Below are 20,836 nucleotides of genomic sequence, written 5' to 3'. Positions count from 1 at the left end.
GTTCGGGTCAGGCCACCCAGCCTGCTTCCCTTAGGACATCATCTAATGACAGCCACTGCATAAATTGGTTGTTTTAATCACTACTTCCCACAGTGGGATGGACTGGCCAGTGGGATCGCATCCTTCCTCTGGCAGCGGTGCGCTGGTCAAATTTTATGACCCTATTTAATAAGTCACCATGATATACAATCCAGGCTCCTCACACTATAACCTTGTTTCCTATCTGAACAAGCCACACTCCACTCTCCATTGGCACGTCTGTTTAGAGACATCCATCCATCCATCCATCCATTTTCTGAGCCGCTTCTCCTCACTAGCGCTGCGGGAGTGCAGGAGCCAATCCCAGCTATCATCGGGCAGGAGGCGGGGTACACCCTGAACTGGTTGCCAGCCAATCGCAGGGCACATATAAACAAACAACCATTCACATTCACACCTACGGGCAATTTAGAGTCTTCAATTAACCTAGCATGCATGTTTTTGGGATGTGGGAGGAAACCGGAATGCCCGGAGAAAACCCACGCAGGCATGGGGAGAACATGCAAACTCCACACAGGCGGGGTCGGAGATTGAACCCCGGACCTCAGAACTGTGAGGCAGACGCTCTAACCAGTCGCCCACCGCGCCGCCTGTTTGGATTCATTTATCACCCAATTCGACTGCTTGTGTGGATATAACAGCCACACATTATGCTTTTAAGTATAATGAACCTCTAAGGTTGAACACGATAGGTTTCAAGATGTTTTTGGACCACTGATTTGTTTGCATTTAATGCTATTTTCCCCATTGGAAATACAAATCAGTTCCTGGGCCAAACTGTTAATATCATTAAACCTTTATTGACTGTGCACGCAATTTTTTGGGAAGTAGCATCTCCTTATTAGACTGGTGGCTTATATCATGTCTGCTCGTCAGTAAAAATTTTGGCTTGCAACACAAAGCCAAAAATTGACCAATCAACAACTCGTAACTCGAAATACTCCTAAGTCAAGGTACAACTGTACTGCAATAGCACTTGAGTCTTGCTACTTTGATTGCAAGCCCCTCTCCCCCCCCCCCCTGCTTGTAACTTTTGGTGTACAATTTTCTCTTCTCAAATGTTTCTAGTTTTGCAAATTGTTTGATGCTGGCACATTACAGGTCTCCTGAGATTTTCTGTGGTCAATATTCTTACATTTTATGATATTATGCATTGCCGCAATACATACGATTGTAAGACTGTTGGATGTACCCTTATGAGCGTTTGACATTAGAGGTTCCACTGTAAATTATCCACATTAATTACCAGACAAGGTGACATGTGTAGGGCTTCACATAGTTCATAGTCTTTCACCGGTAACACATTTCCTTGTAAAATCATAAATCTGAACCTATTAAACTTGAAAGGACGTGAGATAGTGCCATACTATCAGGTGAGTGCCCTCAACTCTTGCTGAAAAGAGTTGAACTGCAGAGGAACTCCTCTATACCACATGGACATTGACGAGAGGTATGAATAGCCTTCCTCACAAAAGCTGGGCTGAATAAGCAGTTTGGATGAGGGCATGTGGGGGGCAAAAGAAGAAAAGGCCAAAAACACAAAACAGCTTTGCAGCAACTCCACCCCCCGCCCCCACCCCCACCCAATGTGGCAGGCCACCTAAAACGCAGCAAGTGCTGCTACAAAACTGCAAAGCCACAGTACACTAATATATTTACGGTGGGAAAGCCCACTGCGCGCCACCACCACACATTTAAGCTTTGACTTTCACCTTTCGACCTTTTCACTTAACGACAGAAAACAGCTGCTCATTCAGGCTACAAATCAAAATTTTTTTACGTCCAAATAACTCAATTAGCCACCCCCCGAGGCAACAGTGACTGTGTTAAAACGGTGTCAAGGTGACACAGTTGAACAGGCGATTTGAGTGCCATGGTGACAAGCTGCCTTCTGAAAGAAAATATAAAAGAAAAGGGATATTCATTTGGCTTCATGGTGTATACAATATAGAGAAAATAGCATTACAGTAACACTATTTTAAACTGTACTGTAATGGACTGTAGTGCCATTGTAAGACAAAGTAAAACATGTAGCGAGCCACCCAAAATAGTATTCGGAACCATCTAATCAAGGTCAACTTCTTAAAGAAATAGATGAAGACTGAGGCTGGGATACCACAGTCTCATTAGAGTCTCTTGACAAGTGCATAACTGTAACATTAGGGAAAGGAAAAGTATACATACATCAAGTATATATACTTGATTCAAACTGAAACTCGACTGCAGCAGGGTGGTAAATACAGGTCACAGGAGGACTCTGACTTGACAAAACGATGATTGGATGAAATTGAGCTGTCGTTGTTTATCCTCTCATGACTCAAAGCCTAAAATCAAATCAGACGCTTCCCCCCGCTGGGATTGATGTGTTCTGTCCGGAAAGCTGGCCAAGCAATTAGCAGTGCAACCCGGCTGTGCATCTGCATGGCTGCTAATCCGTTGGTTAATGAGGCCGCAGCCACAAATTTAATTCATTTGAGTTCTCCATCTAAACAGCTCACTTTCCTCAACGGAGACTTCAGCTGATGTTATGGCCCAGTCTTCAATGAAAAAGTGCCCCACCCCCAAGATCCGCACAGACCACTATCAATGTTTCCAACATTGACGAGTAAGTACACTGCACTCAAATGACGTTTTGGTCAACTTTTAGTTCCTTAATGAACAATAATTTTGTCTTTTAATTCATTTCAATCTTATAGCATTGCATACAGTTGGTAATACTGAGGGCAGCAGAGACAAGACAGACATCTGCTTTGACACGCAAACACAACAAATGGTATCCACGAACAATAAAATGTAGCGTGGAGTCACATGATACTGCTTGGACACAAGTTTATATGAGGCTCAGCTCGGGTAAAATAGGCTGATAACATCAAGTCCGCAAACACGCAAAGTGAAAAAGCACTTAAATGGATTTTTGAAGGAATCCGTGCATAACAGCCAACACTATCCACAAAAGTAAACACTGTACAATGCTTCCCTTATGATGCTTGATAACACGGTCATGCTGTGTAGATGTGCTTAAGTGAATTAATTAGAGTTTATAATAAACCGGAATTAGCCAATAAAAGCCCCAAAAGGTCAGCTACAGACAGAAACAACAATCACCACCAGATGCAATTGTTCTGTGTGGAAACTACGGCTTATAATGACTGCATGGAGCTAAAGAAGACCCACAAACAGGATGTATGCAATAGTACATAATTAGCATGGCGAGCTCACAATTTAGGGGAAGATGCTCAATTCTCCATCCATCCATTTTCTATAGTGCTTATCCTCCTTAGGGTCACTGGAGCCTATCCCAGCTGACTTTGGGCGAGGGAGAGGGTACACAGTACACCCTGGCCTGGTCGTCAGCCAATCAATTGCTTGTTTTTCTGAGTGACCAATGAAACGGTCGTTTCAAGCCACGATGCAAACGAATGTTGATCATCAGTTTGAATTGGAACTACCTGTATACTGTATTTTGACTATCGTGTCATCAATGTGTTCGCCGATATAAATGCAACTCCAGATGACATCAACAAATGTCTGAAGCACTATCTTTAATTTCAAATGAGACTAACAAGCGTAGTGATGTACTGAACCATCCCCTTTAAAGCACAATTCTCATGACAAACTGCTTCGAGGTTGTTGTTGTTTTTTTTTTCTTTTCATACTTACACTACAAAGCCTCCTTGGCGCCCACGCAGTTCGAGATCCGCAAGAAGCTTTATAAAAAATAAAAAATAAAAAAGTCGAGAAACGACGATCTCTTTTAATCCGGTTAAAAAAAAAAAAAAAAAAAAAATACACAAAACAAAGGCAAAGAAAAAAACAAGTCGGGCAGTTAGTTTCTTGTTATTCAGAAGTCGAAGTGCTGGTGCTTGTTCGCCCCGCAGCTGTGCTATCAAGGCGTCCTCCTCGTGCTGACTGACGAGCAGCCCGCGCCAGGACTGCAGGCGCACACACACACGCGCGCGCACACACACGTGCGCACTGGAGTGAAACCCGAGAGGCGGTGACGTCACAGCCCGGATGTGAAGCAAGGTGCGCTATCATGACAGTCGCGGCAAGCGTGGGCCCGGATAACACACACTGACAGCATGGCCAGTCATATACTGTAGTGTTGTAATTGTAGACGTGAATGGAAACTACAATGATGTCATATAAACCTATCATGTGCTTTATAAAAATATATAATAAATGACAGTACAATTACAATTGACAGATATGCGTTTATACAGTATGTTTGTACTTTTTTACATTTGACCAAAAATGCCAATGTCCATTATTTTTTTATACTCAATAAATGAAGAGTTCAATCACAAAAGCAGACATTTTCCTTTTTTTTTTCTTTTTTTTTGAGAATTGACTGAACTAAAGTTTTTTTTTTCTAGTTATTCTAAATTAATATAAATTAAGCAATTGAGGCTAATTTGGATAAAATCCTTCGTAGAAAAGGTATTTCGAAGAGGTCTTTGATGTGCTTTCATCACAAGAGAAGGGCCGGCGGCAGCTCACTCTGTCACAATAATAAATAAATAAAAAAGATACCTCCAAGAAATATAAATAATGTACCGTTACATACATGGTTTGCCTTCTATTACAGAGGGCAACCATAACTGCAATGTGGCCCTCGGTTTGACACCCCTTCTCTCGATTATTGTAAAAATAACCAGAATCCTTCCGAATAGTGCAAATATTAACAGATATTAAAGTTCACCCATCTGTTTTCTATACCACTTGTTCAAGAGGTGAGCTGCAGCCTGTCCAAGCTAACTTGGGGCGAGAGGCATGGATACAGGGCTTGGTTGCCAGTCAGTCAATGGCAGGACACAAATTGACAAAACAACCATTCACACTTGTATTCACACTTATGCACAATTTAGAGAACCTAACATGCATGTTTTTGGAATGTGGGAGGAAGACACTGGAGGGAACCCACCTAAGCGAAGGCGGAACATGCAAACTCCACAAAGGAAGGTCGGAGCCGAGATTCGCACCTCCAACCACTGTGCTGCCCAATATGAATGTCGAAAACAATCACAATGCTGAGTACTTTTCATTGAAATCTTTATCATAACCTTTAGTCCTTCTTTCCAGCCAATTCAAAACATCAAAATAATCCCCAACGATATAAACACAAATCATTAATTGTCTGTTGATTTCATTTAAAAAATAACCAGGTATATTACCATGATCGTGTATGGCCAGTGAGGCTCAATTTAATGTAATTGTATCTTTGATCGCATGATGTAATTTTAGTCATGACTTACCCCATTGTTGTTTTTGTGTAATGTGAAGACTTTATCGTGAAATAAAAGTTGTTAGCGTGGCGGCTAACAATTTGAACCAATTTCAAACAGCATACATGTTGAAGTTATTCATATAACATTATAGGTTCCTTTGAACTGTTGCAAATATGGACTATACTGTATACTGAGCAGGACTTTCTTCCCCCAGTAGAATGTGTTGTTTCTGGCATTTAGTGTCTCGAGCGTAGCTGCACCTCCGTTGGCTCATTCTTCAGCAAGCCCTGACAAAGGTGGCCTGTTGAGAAAATAAATATGGTTGCTCTGAACTGTGAATGGCTCATTCCGAAACTATTTGACTCCCTTCTGATGAAGTGGTTGTGCATGTGTTGCACACAGTTCAAGGAACTATAGCTGCATCATCTTCCTTGACCCCGAGAGTGAGAGTGAGAGTGAGAGAGAGAGAGAGAGAGAGAGAGAGAGAGAGAGAGAGAGAGAGAAACAACGATACAAAATGAAATTCTGCTTTTACCAACAACTCGGTCTTTACAAACATAACACAGCAGGTTATTTTTGGGTGATTAGGAAGATTATTATTATTTTTTTTGAACTGGAATGAACTAGACTGCATTGACTGCCCTTGTATCACATCTTATTAATCATCTCATTAAAATGTGTAGGTGTTCCTGATGTTGTCTCCTTTCTAAATCCTGGAGATGCACGAACTTGTAAGTCGCTGGGAGATGTAAATAAAAATCAAATAGTTTCAAATAAGGAGCCTGCAGTCTTTGAAAAGATGAAAGCCCAGATAATGACCTTGCCCCCTGCCCAATACTCAAACAGCTCTTCCGCTCATCAACCTGGTATTTGCAGTCAGTTGAGCACAAAGACATTTCCAACCAGTCAATACACTTTTAGAGGCTGCTTCTCTCCCACACTTACCATTGCTCCTCCAGGGAGCCCAGGGCAGCGAGCCCCCCGCCCAAACACACTCACAGACTTGGAGACATGGGATTTAGCTACCCCTTGGGACACAGAATGGACACCATATCTCAAGGATATATGGTCTGATGTTCAGTGGCTGGGTCAATCAAAGACGAATCCGTGGCAAAGGATCATGTGTTGCAACGCACACAGAAAAAGGTGTCAGAGGAGAAAGTCAAAGCAAGCTGTTCCGCCATCTGTGTAAGTGCTGTCTTGCCTCAAGAGAGAATATCTTTCTATCCAGGAGATCCTTGTTTGCTATCATTGCTCACATCAAACACCAGTCTACTGCTTTTTTTCCCCCCACTTACAAGCCCTTCGTATTGCTATAAAATCTTACCAAGGACGTTACAGGACATAAGTTGAAGTTTGATACCTTAGCCCAGTCCATTCATTCGTCAAACACTCATGATAATATGAATCTTTATTCATAAAAATAGATCTGGTAGGAAAATGATGTTGCCATAACACCAAAACTACTTACAGTTCTAATTGCATTCACGCATTTGACGAATTGGGAGGCTCACAAAGAGCACAAGAATATAAGATGTGCAGCACCAGAAAAAAAATATTATTGAAATGTACTTAGAGCGGGCGGCACGGTGTCCAACTGGTGAGCACATCAGCCTCACAGTTCTTAGGACCAAGGTTCAAATCCGCCCTCGCCTGCGTGGGTTTTCTCCGGGTACTCCGGTTTCCTCACACATCCCCAAAACACGCATGGTAGGTTGATTGAAGACTCTAAATTGTCCGTAGGTGTGAATGTGAGTGAACATTTTTCGTTTGTTGTAATGTGCCCTGGAACTGGCTGGCGACCAGTTCGGGGTGTACCCCGCCTCTCGCCCAGAGGCGGTTGGGATGGGTTCCAGCACGCCCGCGACCCTAGTGAAGATAAGCAGTACGGAAGATGAAGGAATAAATGTACTCAGAGCATTACTTCAATCATCAGTGGGAGCACTGCTACACAAATATCCTAAAAAAAGACTTCAACTCTCCAAAACTCCGTTGCTCCTCCAACCAAAATTTACTAGACTCATATTTTTTGGCTACACACCATTGGAGTTTACGATACTAACTTCAGTTGATGCTAGCAATGCAAATTAGTTTGCATTCAAGACTCCAGCTGGCTCAAGCCAATGCTTGCCAAGGGGGACACAGTGTGTAAAGGCAGGTACAATTGTAACACCTGGGCCTTATATTTCCGTCTTAAACAATTCAAATGCTGAAGTCATTTCTGTTTCTTTCCAGAAATAGGCACAAACGGAATGCTAAACCATGATCTGGCTCGTGTTTCGACCACAGGTCATGTACTGTAGGCGGTATTAGCTGCATCGGTTACATAAATAGTGTAACATCATACGAGCATCAGTGAAACCTGTAAATTCAATAGAAGAGGAACACAATACAGTTAACATTAACAATAATTGAGGTCAACCAGTATTCCATCTTGTATCTTTTTGATATGTGTGACAAGCTGAAGACAAATGTTTCAGAAAAAAGTACATTTTGTCTTCTTTCCATTCCTGTTGTCATTCAAAACTGACGTAATCCAGACATATACCCTGCATATACCTGGGCTGCGTTCTAGCTCCACCCCTGTTTTATAGACTGTGTATTAGCACAGAATGGATCACTTATTGTGACAATAAAAAACAAATTCTAGGGGGTTTAATTAATTAATGTCTTCATTTGTCACTATGTTAACAATTACGTGTCATCTTTGATTTATTTTTTCCAACTTCATTTTGTCAGAATCAAGAAAAACTGTTTTATAGTGCTGGACGTAATAAAAACACTACACAAGCGACTATTATTAGACATCAACCGCCATAAACATAAATTTATATTTTCACAACCATCACTGTATGCTATATGTGTGAACTAAAATGGTTTATAATGTTTTAGATGACTTGTCTGAAATGTCAGTGTCAAAAAAAGCAGCAGATTACTTGCATTTATTCACTATTTGGAGCAGGGCTCAGTACCTATCATCCCTGAATCGCTGTACATCATTTTAACAGTTCCTACATAAGAACACAGAGAACCTCATATTTTAAAAAGTCAAAATCATCCTACAGTGAGCACAGTTGTACATTGGGCATGCATCATTCAACACTTATAAGCATTGTGCAAAATGCATAGATTCAGCAGAAGAGGAGCTGGTTTTCTCTGCACTGGGACAATTATCAATGAGCAATAGCATGTTGCTTTTCAGCTACATTAGAGGCTCCATCCGGTTATCAGTGACAGATACACCAGAGAAGCTTTCAGACTCATTAACGACCCACACACAGTCAGAGAAAGGGACTTGCTAAGTGTTCTCATGTTCATCTCTTCTCAGAGGATCTTATCCACCTACATACACACTTGCTCTGGACGCTGGCTCCTACCTCATCCACCTACACTCCCGCGCGCTCTTCTTTGTAAACGAGGAGCAGGTTGTTCCAGGTTGGTGTTAGGAAGAACAGCTGCAGACAGTGTGGCTGCAGCAGAAGCGTCATCATGATGAAGACAGCATGAATTAATCAGAATTAGCATTGGCCAGCACACTGGATGGGCTTCTGTTCTCACTTAGCGATGGCTAAAGAATACAGAATGAATGAATTGTTCCATTATTAGCTTGTCTTCAGAAAGCGAAAGACAAGATGGACCGATGTGACCACCCTCCAGGTGTGTTGCTCGTGTAATTATAGGTTTGTGCTGTCATCTGTCACGGGGGGGAACTCAACTTTATTTATAAAGAAGCTCAAAATAACTGCAAAAAAAATTATATGCAAGTTCTTGCTTGTATAATTAAATCAAGAAGTCAACTTAAACCACAATATTTCAACCTAATCGTAACTCAACTGGAGTATTATTGCTATTTATTTCTAAGAATGCATTTCATGTTTCAGGGAGCAACCATTGAAGCAACCATTTAATGAGGCAAAGCAGAACAGTAAGACTTGTTGCATTCTCAAATCATGTAAAAACTGCCCGGATAAAATCTGCACCTCTGATTTTAAACTGGGACAGAAAGCTACATTCCGATATTGGCCTATTACAGAAATGTATGGTCTTGCTGCCTTTTCATATTATTCCTTTTGAACACATATTGCATGCAATCATGCCTTAAAAGAAGCAATAGGAATAGTGCTGATAAGAGTAGCAGCCAAGAATCACGCATTCTTTTTTTTTGGGGTTAGTTGCAACATTTGTTGTTAGTAAGGGTGGACAGTGACTCCTTGAATCCTTGATTGACTACAGCAGAGATTCCTAACCAGGCTGTCATGGCACACTCACTCGGTATTTAGTGGTAAATTATCGAATTTCACTCAAGATGTCAGAAATGTATTATCTATATATTATAACTATATCTTTGTTCATCTATATATGCCAGCGATGTATCGTGTGAGGCACAATAAAATGCTCTTCCATAAACCCATCCTATCCACCAGCTACCATTTATACATCGGAATAAGTCTTGCCTTCGTGTGAGCATATCAGCTTTGTATTCAACTAAACAGCCTGAGTAATCACCAAGTAAATACAATTGTGAGTAAATTCAGAGGATATCATCATTATGTCAGTATTTCTACTTTTATGACATTTCGGTTTGGTGGTGTGCTGTTTTCCTAACGTAAAAGGGGTACCTTGGCTCAAAGAAGGTTGGGAAATGCTGGACTACAGAAAAATTACAGATCAATTGATTGTTCATTTAAAAACATTAGGATTGGACATCTCTAATTATCCGTTGAAATAACGTTGGAGGGGTGGTGCTATAGCGGAAATCCGCATGGATGTTGTTCAACTTCCCATCACTGACGTCACGATGCTCTTCATCAGACCGCAAACTGGTTGTGGATTAATTAACAGTGCCTCTGCTGATTAGAAGTATTTTATTCCATTGTGCCTCAATTGCTTCAAGAAATAATAAATCAATAATGAATTGATTACATTATTGGTAATCCATAGATAATTAATCGATGACTTAGCACATTCGTACTACGAGAGTACAACATAATAAACTTTGCCTTTCCAGTAATTATGTTACCCTTCTCCAGAAGCACTCAAGAAATGAGTGACTACTTTCTACTTGAAACAGCTGCTAGCTTATAAAATTGTCAGTCAGCATGAAACAACTGCACTTTCCACTTTTCCATGTTTGCTCTAATGTGGAAAGCCCACATAGCACAAACACCATTACAGTTGTATCCATCTATTTTTTGAGCGTATGTAGTAATAGGAAAATATGTCCGCAGACAAGCTAGTTAGAAGATGAAGAGGAATGCAGCTAATTTTGCTCAAGACATCTAAATGGACCAATCAATGAGGAAGTCAGAGTTTACCGTGCCCCTAGCTGCTAGGACTTTTGAGCGAGTTTAACATCCCGCTGACAATAATTACATGCTCTGGCTAAAAATCCCTGTTCTAATGACTCATACGAAATCAATGGGCTATATCTAGAATTTGTATCATACTGAGACACGATGCAAGAGCAGAGAAATGAGCTGGAAGCACAGGGAATGTGCAGTTGTGTAGTTAAATTAAGGTACTGCAGTCCCAACAGAGGCAAAAGTGTGGAGAGACACAGGGCAGCAGATTAGTGATCATTAAGTTGTTTTCAAGCACACTGGTCCAAGTGAGTGACATCACAAGAGGTCATTAAGAGGACAAACATGTCAGACAGCCTCACTTTATGGCCTAGACTACTTTTTAAGCCTTGGGTCAACTGACTGGCTCAAATTCCAAATTGTGCATGCCAAACAGCACCACACATTAGCATCAGCCTTCACCCCCGATCCACCCTGCAACACAAGCTAACTCATCTTTGCCAATCCCTGACTGTGTGCTGATCAGGATTTAGTTTCCTCTTTTCCCATTAAAGTTGCAAGATTACAAAAGGTTCCAAACTCCACATATTTGGGAAATATAATATGGTATATGGCGGCACGGTGGCCGACTGGTTAGAGCGTCAGCCTCACAGTTCTGAGGACCCGGGTTCAATCTCCCCGTGCCTGCGTGGGTTTTCTCCGGGCACTCCGGTTTCCTCCCACATCCCAAAAACATGCATTAATTGGAGACTCTAAATTGCCCGTTGGCATGACTGTGAGTGCGAATGGTTGTTTGTTCCTATGTGCCCTGCGATTGGCTGGCAACCAGTTCAGGGTGTACCCCGCCTCCTGCCCGATGACAGCTGGGATAGGCTCCAGCACGCCCGCGACCCTAGTGAGGAGAAGCGGCTCAGAAAATGGATGGATGGATGGATAATATGGTATATGGTAAATGGACTGCATTTATATAGCACTTTATCTACATGATCACAGTGCCCAAAGCGCTTAACAAGCCTCACATTCATCCACTCACACACATGGCCGGCTGCTGCCATGCAAGGCGCTGCCCACTGGGAGCAAATTAGGGTTCAGTGTCTTGCCCAAGTACACTTTGACATGCGGTCATCCGTAGCCTGGATTTGAACCAGTGACCCTTCGCTCAATGGACGACCCGCTCTCCCTACTGAGCCACAGCCGTCATTTACCATTTAAAATATAATATAGACGCTTTAAAAAAAAAAGTACTGAAATCATGAGGCTATTGTTATTGTTTACACGGTAAGAGCACCCAATACGGATTAAATCATTTGGTAAATAATGTACATTTCAACATCAAATATAAATACGTAATTCAATTTGAATGTGAAACCACAAAATAAACACCACCTAAGCCGGTGACTCACACTAATATTTCTTATCAAGCTGTAGTTACAATGGCTAAGAACAATCTTCAAGTTGACAGCAACTTTTCAAATATATAAAATACAGACTATCTCAAGTCAGTTATTGTTCAGCCTGACCTGGACTCATGACCCAACTCTAAATACTGGTTTTAAAATTGGGCTCTGTTCGATTAAGCTTTGAGCTAAGCCACAACTAAAATATATCAAGCGACAGTTCTTTCCCCTAAATTCAGTTTATTTTCTACCATATGAAGACTTATTTCCAGGAATTTACTCCCTGGTCTTAAATGTAAACATCCAATAATCATTTTGCTGGTCAGTTATTCATGCAAACATGTAACAAAATGTTTTTTTGCAGTACCATAAGGCCAACTGAGTGTCAATACAGAACTTTGATAGGAAAAGCCATCATCTAATCCATTGTGCTTTCTGTAAAAACAAGTGTGGTAGGTTATTTGAGGACTCTAAATTGCCCGTAGGTATCAATGGTTGTTTGTTTATACAGTGGGTACAGAAAGTATTCAGACCCCCTTAAATTTTTCACTCTTTGTTATATTGCAGCCATTTTCTAAAATCATTTAAGTTCATTTTTTTCCTCCTCATTAATGTACACACAGCACCCAATATTGACAGAAAAAAACGGAATTTTTGAAATTTTTGTAGATTTATTAAAAAAAGAAAAACTGAAATATCACACAGTCATAAGTATTCAGACACTTTGCTGTGACACATATTTAAATTAGGTGCTGCTCTGACACGGAAATAGCCAGAGCTGGTGTGTGAGGTCCTCACTGTTGCTTCTGTTTATGTACCAAACAGCATTTCCCCCCTTCCCACCCTTTTTGGAGTCCTTAGAGGGGGTGGTGAAGAGCGCTGACCTGCTAGGGACTCCCTCGTTCTTCTGGGGGATTTCAACGCTCGTGAGAAATGACAGTGTGACCTGGAAGGGCGTGACTGGGAAGAACGCCCCCCATCAGTACCCGAGCAGTGTTCTGTTATTGGAGTTCTGTGCTCATCAGGGATTGACGAACACCATGACGAACACCATGTTTACACATAAGGGTGTCCACATGTGCATTTGGCACCAGAACAACCTAAGCCGCATTTCGATGATCGACTTTGTGGTCGTGTCATTGGACTTGCGGCCACGTCTTAGACACTCGGGTGAAGAGCGCGGCAGAGCTGTCAACCGATCACCATCTGGTGGTATGATGGCTCTGATGGTGGGGGCAGTGGCCAGTCCGGCCTGGCAGACCAAAACGTATTGTGAGGATCTGCTGGGAACCTCTGTCAGAGGTTTGAGCACATCCCAGGGGAGGCGTTGGACATTTGATTCTGAGTGGACCATGTTCCCTGCCTTCATTGTTGAGGCGGCCAAGCAGAGCCGTAGCTGTGAAATGGTCGGTGCTTGTCGTGGTGGTAATCTCCGAACCTGTTGGTGGACACCAGCGGTAAGGAATGCAGTCAAGCTGAAGAAGGAGTCCTATCAGCCCTTTCTGGCCTGTGGGACTCTGGAGGCAGCTGATGGGTACCGGCTAGCCAAGCGGAACGCAGCTTTGGTGGTCACCAAGCCAAAAACTCGGGTGTGGGAGGAGTGTGGTGAGAGCATGGACAACAACTCCTGGACGCCTTCGAGGAATTCTTAAGCATCTCAAGAGGGCACCATTAACACTGTGTACAGAGGGGATGGGCGCTGCTGATCTAAACTCTGGACATTGTGAGTTGGTGGGTCGAATACTTTGAAGACCTCCTCAATTCTACCGACACGCCTTACTATGAGGAAGCAGAGTCTGGGGATTACAAATTGGGCTCTCCTATCTCTGGGGTTGAGGTCGCCGAGGTGGTTAAAAAGCTCCTCGGTTGCAGGGCCCTCGAGGTGGATGATATCCGCCTGGAGTGCCTAAAGGCTCTAGTTGTTCTGGGGATGTCGTGGTTCACATGCCTCAGCAACATCGCCGGGACATCGTGGACAGTGCCTCTGGACTGGCAGTGGTGCTCCCCCTTTTTAAGAAAGGGGACCGGAGGGTGTGTTCCAACTACAGGTGGATTACACACCTCCACCTCCCTGGTAAGGTCTATTTGGGGGTGCTTGAGAGAAAGGTCAGTCACGAAGTTGAATCTCAGATGCAGGAGGAGCAGTGTGGTTTTCATCCTGGCCGTGGAACTGTGGACCACCTCAACAACCTCAGCAGGGTTCTGGAGGGTTGATGGAACTTCACCAACCAGTCTACATGTGTTTTGTGGACTTGGAAAAGCCGTTCGACCCTGTCCCTCGGGGAGTCATCTGGTGGGTGAACCAAGAGTATGGGGTACCGCACCCCCGATAAGGGCTGTTCAGTCCCTGTAGACTGGCGTCAGAATTTGGGCCGCATTGCCGTCAGTAAGTTGAATACGCTTCCAGTCAGAGTTAGACTCCACCAAGGCTGCCCTTTGTTACCGATTCTGTTCATTACCTTCATGAACAGAATTTCTAGACTAATAGCTACAGGAACGGTGTATGGGAATGTACACTGTGGTTATGACAAACGTAGATTATTTGTTACTGTATGGGAAAATACACTCGCATATGACCTATTCCTTCAACTTACATATCCACCTTCGTATATATCCACTTCCTCTTGTTAAAGGGTGTTACAAGCCAGACCTCACTCATTTTCAGACTTCACAGATGACTTAATCAGATGCTCTCTGGGCCTATGAATCATGAACTCTTGTTTTCGCCTGTAATGAGCCTGTTGTAGGCTATGTGATTGATCTGATAAGGGCAAAGCCTGCCATGAACACTGTAAGGCACAGCAACAAAAAGGATGATTACAGCCAGCGAGAAGCATAACATTCTATCAGCTATAACCCTCATTTGTTACATTCAGTGTGATTATAACAGTGTTGACATGCAGAGTCAGCCTCCCGTAACTCTTTCCGCGGAACAGACGTTAAACTTTCCTTTATTAACATTGATCCTTCTGCGAAATCTATAAAGGTTTTCATTAAACAACCCCCACACCCTTACAAGACTACTTCCTCTATTATAAAGTTTCTAAAATCTGTTTAGCTTAACCCACGACAGTCCAACATTTCAAACAATCCTCACTAAAAAGCTTTCACGCTTTACGACACCTACTTATTTGCAGACCAATCTTGTCTGAATCCATATGAATAAGAACAAAGATCTGGACTTGGAACCTAAAGAATGCCTGAGACTCAGACAGCCAGACCTCCAGAACGACTTGAGCAGGTGTACATATTTGGTAAAATATGACCTGTGTAACAGAAGTCAGAGAATGGGTGAGCTGGCAAACTGGTAGCATTTTGGGGATGTTTGTTTTTAGACAAGATTCAGAAATATCATTAGCTATAACAGTGAGAGTAAAAGGGAATAATGTGCCTTTTAGGTGAGATGGAAGTGTTTTTATATGACTTTCTGAAGTCCTCAAACGCTCCTGCAATGCAAAGACACCAGACCTACAGATTAAAGGCTGTCCTTGGTTTACAATATAGTGCAGTAAATGCAATATTTGGACATTACCATGTACTAAAGAAATAATAAAACTGCATACCACTACCAAGCAATGAATCAGGCACAGGGCCGCATGGAAAAAATGCAAAACCGCATTTACAGTCTCCTTGGCCTTCTCCCTCATCTCCTGATTACCGCTGTTAGAGCATTTTATCTCAGAAACATTAGGTACAAGGAAAAAAAGGTCAAAAAATTCTAGCCTAGCTAAAATGAATAAAAAAACAAACATCTCAAACAAATCAGGACTCTTACTTAAATTCCAGCTTTATCACAACTTGTGATTCATATGTTCATTGCTCATTATGTGGTATCGGAAAATGCTTTAAAAACTGCTTCGCCAAATGAAAAACAAACCATGGCTGGTGGTGGATGGTATAAAATAGGCTTATGTGAAACCAGTGGTGCAAAAAAAAGCTTATTAGACTGCTGCAGTATACTAGTTGCTTACTTGCAACACATTTTATAAACTAAGCATTTTTTCTTCAAGGAAAAGGCACCTGTATGTGTGTTATATCTTCCTTTCCTTTTGGCTTGTCCCGTGAGGGGTCGCCACAGCGTGTCATCCTATTCCATGTAAGGCTATCCTCTGCATCGTCCTCTCTAAGACCAACTGCCCTCATGTCTACCCTTAGGACATCCATCAACCTTCTCCTTGGTCTTCCTCGAGCTCTCTTGCCTGGCAGGTCCATCCTCATCACCCTTCTACCAATATACTCACTATCTCTCCTCTGTACGTGTCCAAACCATCGACGTCTGCTCTCTCTAACTTTGCCTCCAAAACATCGAACCTTAGCTGTCCCTCTGCTGAGCTCATTTCTAATTTTATCCAACCTGGTTACTCCAAGAGCGAACCTCAACATCGTCATTTCCGCCACCTCCAGCTCTGGTTCTTGTTGCCTCTTCAGTGCCACTGTCTAATCCGTACATCATGGCTGGCCTCACCACTGTTTTATAAACTTTCCCCTTCATCCTAGCAGAGACTCTTCTGTCACATAACACACCTGACAGCTTCCTCCACTCGTTCCAACCTGCCTGGGCCCATTTCTTCACTTCCTGACCACACTCACCATTGCTCTGGACTGTTGACCCCAAGTATTTAAAGTCCTACACCCTTGCTATCTCTTCTCCTTGTAGCCTCACTCTTCCCCCGCCACCCCTCTCATTCATGCACATATATTCTGTCTTACTTCGGCTAATCTTCATTCCTCTCCTTTACAGTGCATGCCTCCATCTTTCTAACTGCTCCTCCACCTGCTCCCTGCTTTCACTGCAGATCACAATGTCATCTGCAAACATCAAGGTCCACAGGGATTCCAGTCTAACCTCATCTGTCAGCCTATCCATCACCACTGCAAACAGGAAGTGGCTCAGGGCTGATCCCTGATGCAGTCCCACCTCCACCTTAAATTCATCTGTCACACCTACAACAACTGTTCTGGACATACATGGATGTCCTGTATTATTCTAACATACTTCTCTGCCACTCCAGACTTCCGCATGCAGTACCACAGTTCCTCTCAGGGTACTCTGTCGTAGGCTTTCTCTAGATCCACAAAGACAGAATGTAGCACCTTCTGAACTTCTCTGTACTTTTCCATCAACATCCTCAAGGCACATAATGCATCTGTAGTACTCTTTATAGGCATAAAACTATACTGTTGCTCGCAAATACTCACTTCTGTCCTGAGTCTAGCCTCCACTACTCTTTCCCATAACTTCATTGTGTGGCTCATCAACTTTATTCCTCTATAGTTCCCATAGTTCTGCACATCACCCTTGTTCTTAAAAATGGGCACCAGCACACTTTTCCTCCATTCCTCAGGCATCTTCTCACCTAGTAGAATTCTGTTGAACAAGCTGGCCAAAAACTCCACAGCCACCTCTCCAAGATGCTTCCAATACATCCACAGGAATCTCTTCAGGACCAACTGCCTTAAAATTTTTCATCCTCTTTAATGCCTTCTCTCTATCCCTCTGTCTGGCCAACCTATAAAGATCATTTTCTTCTTCTTTAGTGTCCAACCTGGCATACATGTCATCATATGCCTCTTGTTTGGCCTTTGCCACCTCTACCTTTGCCCTACGTCCCATCTCAATGTATTCCTTTCACCTCTCCTCGGTCTTCTCAGTGTCCCACTTCTTCAAAGCTAACCTCTTTCCTTGTATGATTTCATGTACTGTGAGATTCCACCACCAAGTCCACCGACAAGTCTCTCCTTTCCTGCCAGAAGATACACCAAGTACTCTCCTGGCTGTCTTTCTGATCACCTTGGCAGTAATGCGCCAGTCTTTTAGAAGCTCCCCCTGTCCACCGAGAGCCTGTCTCACCTCTTCTCGAAAAGCCGCTCAACACTCTTCCTTTCTCAGCTTTCACCACATGGTTATCTGCTCTGCCTTTGCCTTCTTAATCTTCCTCCCCACAACCAGAGTCATTTTGCACACCATCATCCTCTGCTGTTTAGCCACACTCTCTTCTACCTTACAGTCGGTAACCTAGTCAGATTACATCGTCTCCACAAGATGTAATCCACGTGCGTGCTTCTACCTCTGCTCTTGTAGGCCACTTTTTGTTCCTGCCTCTTCTGGAAAAAAGTGTTCACTACAGCCATTTCCATCCTTTTTGCAAAGTCTACCACCATCTGTCCCTCCAAGTTCCATTATCTCTTTGCCTGCTATGCTCAGAACTACTTCGTCGAGCTCCTTCCAGAATTTCTCTTTCACCTCTAGGTCACATGCTACCTGTGGGGCATAGCCACTAATCACATTATACATAACACCCTCAATTTGAAGTTTCAGCCTCATCACTCAATCCGATACTCTTTTCACCTCCAAGACATTCTTCGCTAACTCATCCTTTAAAATAACCCCTACTCCATTTCTCTTCCCATCTACACCATGGTAAAATAATTTAAACCCAGCCCCTAAACTTCTAGCCTTACTGCCTTTCCACCTGGTCTCCTGGAGACACAATATATCAACCTTTTTCCTAATCAATGTCAACCAACTCCCGAGATTTTCCTGCCATAGTCCCAACATTCAAAGTCCCCACACTCAATTCTAGGCTCTGTGCTTTCCTCTTCTCTTTCTGCCAAAGACCCCGCTTTCCTCCTCTCCATCGTCTTCGACCCACAGTAGCTGAAATTCCACCAGCGTCCTGCAGGTCAACGGTGCCGGGGGCGGGCGTTGTTAACCTGGGCCACGACCGATCCGGTATGGAATTCTTCAGATGAACACTCATATTTGTTTGGCAAAGTTTTAAGCCGGATGCCCTTCCTGACGCAACCCTCTGCATTTATCTGGGTTTGGGACCGGCCTACAGTTTGCACTGGCTTGTGCACCCCATAGGGCTGCATTTTGTATGTGTGTTATATAATTAAAAAAAAATACTGCTTTCGTGACTCTATGGTGGAGGAAGGGAAGTGACATTTTGATCCACTACTCGCCTTTAGCATTGATAATCGTGCTCAGTCAGCCTGCCAGAGGACCGGGTACTGCTTTGGCCTACTTCTCAGAGACACATAATGTCATGGAAACTGTCTTCATAGTGAATGTGTACGTGTGTGCGTGTGCGTGTGTGTGTGTGTGTGTGTGTGAGTCAGTGACAGTATGAAACGCTTACGTGGCCTCAATCGAGGCGCACGCCACAATTCTATCAACCACAGCTTTAAACAAATTGATATTCCCCCTGGTGAATGACCCTACTGATCCATTTATTAGCCATATTTTTTTTTACAAGCAAAGATACAGGCACACTGTGGCTGATGAAAGAGCAAAACACAGAAACAAAAACACACGCTGAAGAAAAATAATTAAACGCTGCAATAAAAGCAATGTAGCATCTGTTAAGCTTTCGTTCCTCAGGACCCCAGGCCTTGTTAGTGAGTATCGTGACAGGCCACTGTTGCACACATTGACTCAACTGCTAAAAAAAATGACCAAGAGAAATGGGTCAACCATGAGTGGGACACACAAAGTTACGCTAGGCTAACAGAGAGGCGAGAGAAGCATGTGCAAATGAGAGTAAATTCAGAAACACAAGCGGAATCACAATGGGAATGATCTTTGTGTTTCAAACATTTCCAGTGACAGAAAACATCTGCACGATCCATGTTCACATGGACCTGGGAAAAAAAAAAAAAAAGACTGAAAATTGATGTAACACACTATACTGTGCTTGCCGCACCAGTAGAGGTGATGCAGCTTGGTCAAGAAGGACTACTTATTGACCTTCAGCGTTGATAAGTGCAGTAGCCGTGCAGTGAATTTTCCTGGCTGTCATTATCTTGAGCAACATAAAATGCAACACCCCTGTGGCCCTCTATTGTTGTACACTGAATAGTTAATGTGCATCTCCTCTGCTTTCATAAAAGTCCATTTTCAGCACTTATACTGTACTTACTTAGAAGATATGGAAACGTGAACAGTGTTGTCATCAATGTGTTCCACTTTTACAAACCGTTTCAGCCTTCAGAATACAGAAAATGGTGTTGCCACGAAACCAGAACACCTCCCTCCGATCGAGGGTACAATCGTCACGTTGCTATTGTCAATAAATTGTAATGTGTGAACAAGCAGCAGATGTCAAAATTAACTATTCAAATTCTGACTCACCGGTTAAGTCTTTGCATGACACCTATGAACAGTTATGAGCAGCTTGGCTTTCAGAAGGCATGTTACTTTCGAATGTCTTTTAGTTTCAGTTCCTCAAACATCATGGTTCATAAATGGCTCATGCAACAACATCGGGGCCGCATTTCATACTGCCCAGTTTTGTTTTTTGTTTATGCTGTAATCCAGAACTAATGATGACTCGCCCACAGTACTGTAATTAATTTCCCATTGGTAGAATGTTCAATTAAATGAAAAGTTTGCAAACATGGTAAACATGATATTGTTTAAACAATGGCAAGTTCACATTGAGACTGAAGTGCAGTGTTTTTGCACATCATTATTTGATATACTGTTGCAGAATCTGGTTAATCCATATTTGAAATGGGGGCAATCAATGCCACGCTACAACAAGCGCTAGGCGGTGAAAGATGAATGTGCAGCTGACAAATTGAGGGCAGCTTTCAGAGCTGGCCAGTGAGTAACTTGATCCAGCCTGGGAGGAACCGAGGGAGCATGGCATGTTCTTGTATCTTTTCTTATGACATCTGCCTCTATATTCCACTTCACACACAGTTTAAAGCATTATAACAATGAGTACTATTGAAAAGCGGAAACCAGATACTACATCCTTACCTGGCTAGTCATACTTACACCACAAGATAAATTTGGACTTTCAAGATTGCACTGTGTCAAAGTTTAGATTTGCGCAAACAGCGCCCAATGCGGAAGTCGTAGTCT

General features: G+C 42.8%; 1 protein-coding gene across 15 annotated transcripts in view; it reads right to left on the bottom strand.

Annotated features, from left to right (window-relative positions):
• Positions 1-20,836, bottom strand: part of LOC133478613 (pleckstrin homology domain-containing family A member 5-like) — a 91,833-nt gene that overhangs the window by 44,656 nt on the left and 26,341 nt on the right. Inside the window, exon 1 of one of the 15 annotated variants that reach the window (XM_061774864.1) lies at positions 3,700-3,980. The exons of the other annotated variants lie outside the window; for them this stretch is intronic. The gene's annotated coding sequence lies outside the window, so the exon portion shown is untranslated. Of the gene's footprint in view, positions 1-3,699; positions 3,981-20,836 lie in introns of those variants that run through there. 15 annotated transcript variants of the gene reach the window in all.

Source organism: Phyllopteryx taeniolatus, chromosome 5, assembly GCF_024500385.1.
Source record: "Phyllopteryx taeniolatus isolate TA_2022b chromosome 5, UOR_Ptae_1.2, whole genome shotgun sequence".
NCBI classification, from domain to species: domain Eukaryota; kingdom Metazoa; phylum Chordata; class Actinopteri; order Syngnathiformes; family Syngnathidae; genus Phyllopteryx; species Phyllopteryx taeniolatus.
The sequence above is the reverse complement of the archived record's forward strand: the minus strand, read 5'-3'. Positions and strand labels throughout refer to the sequence as shown.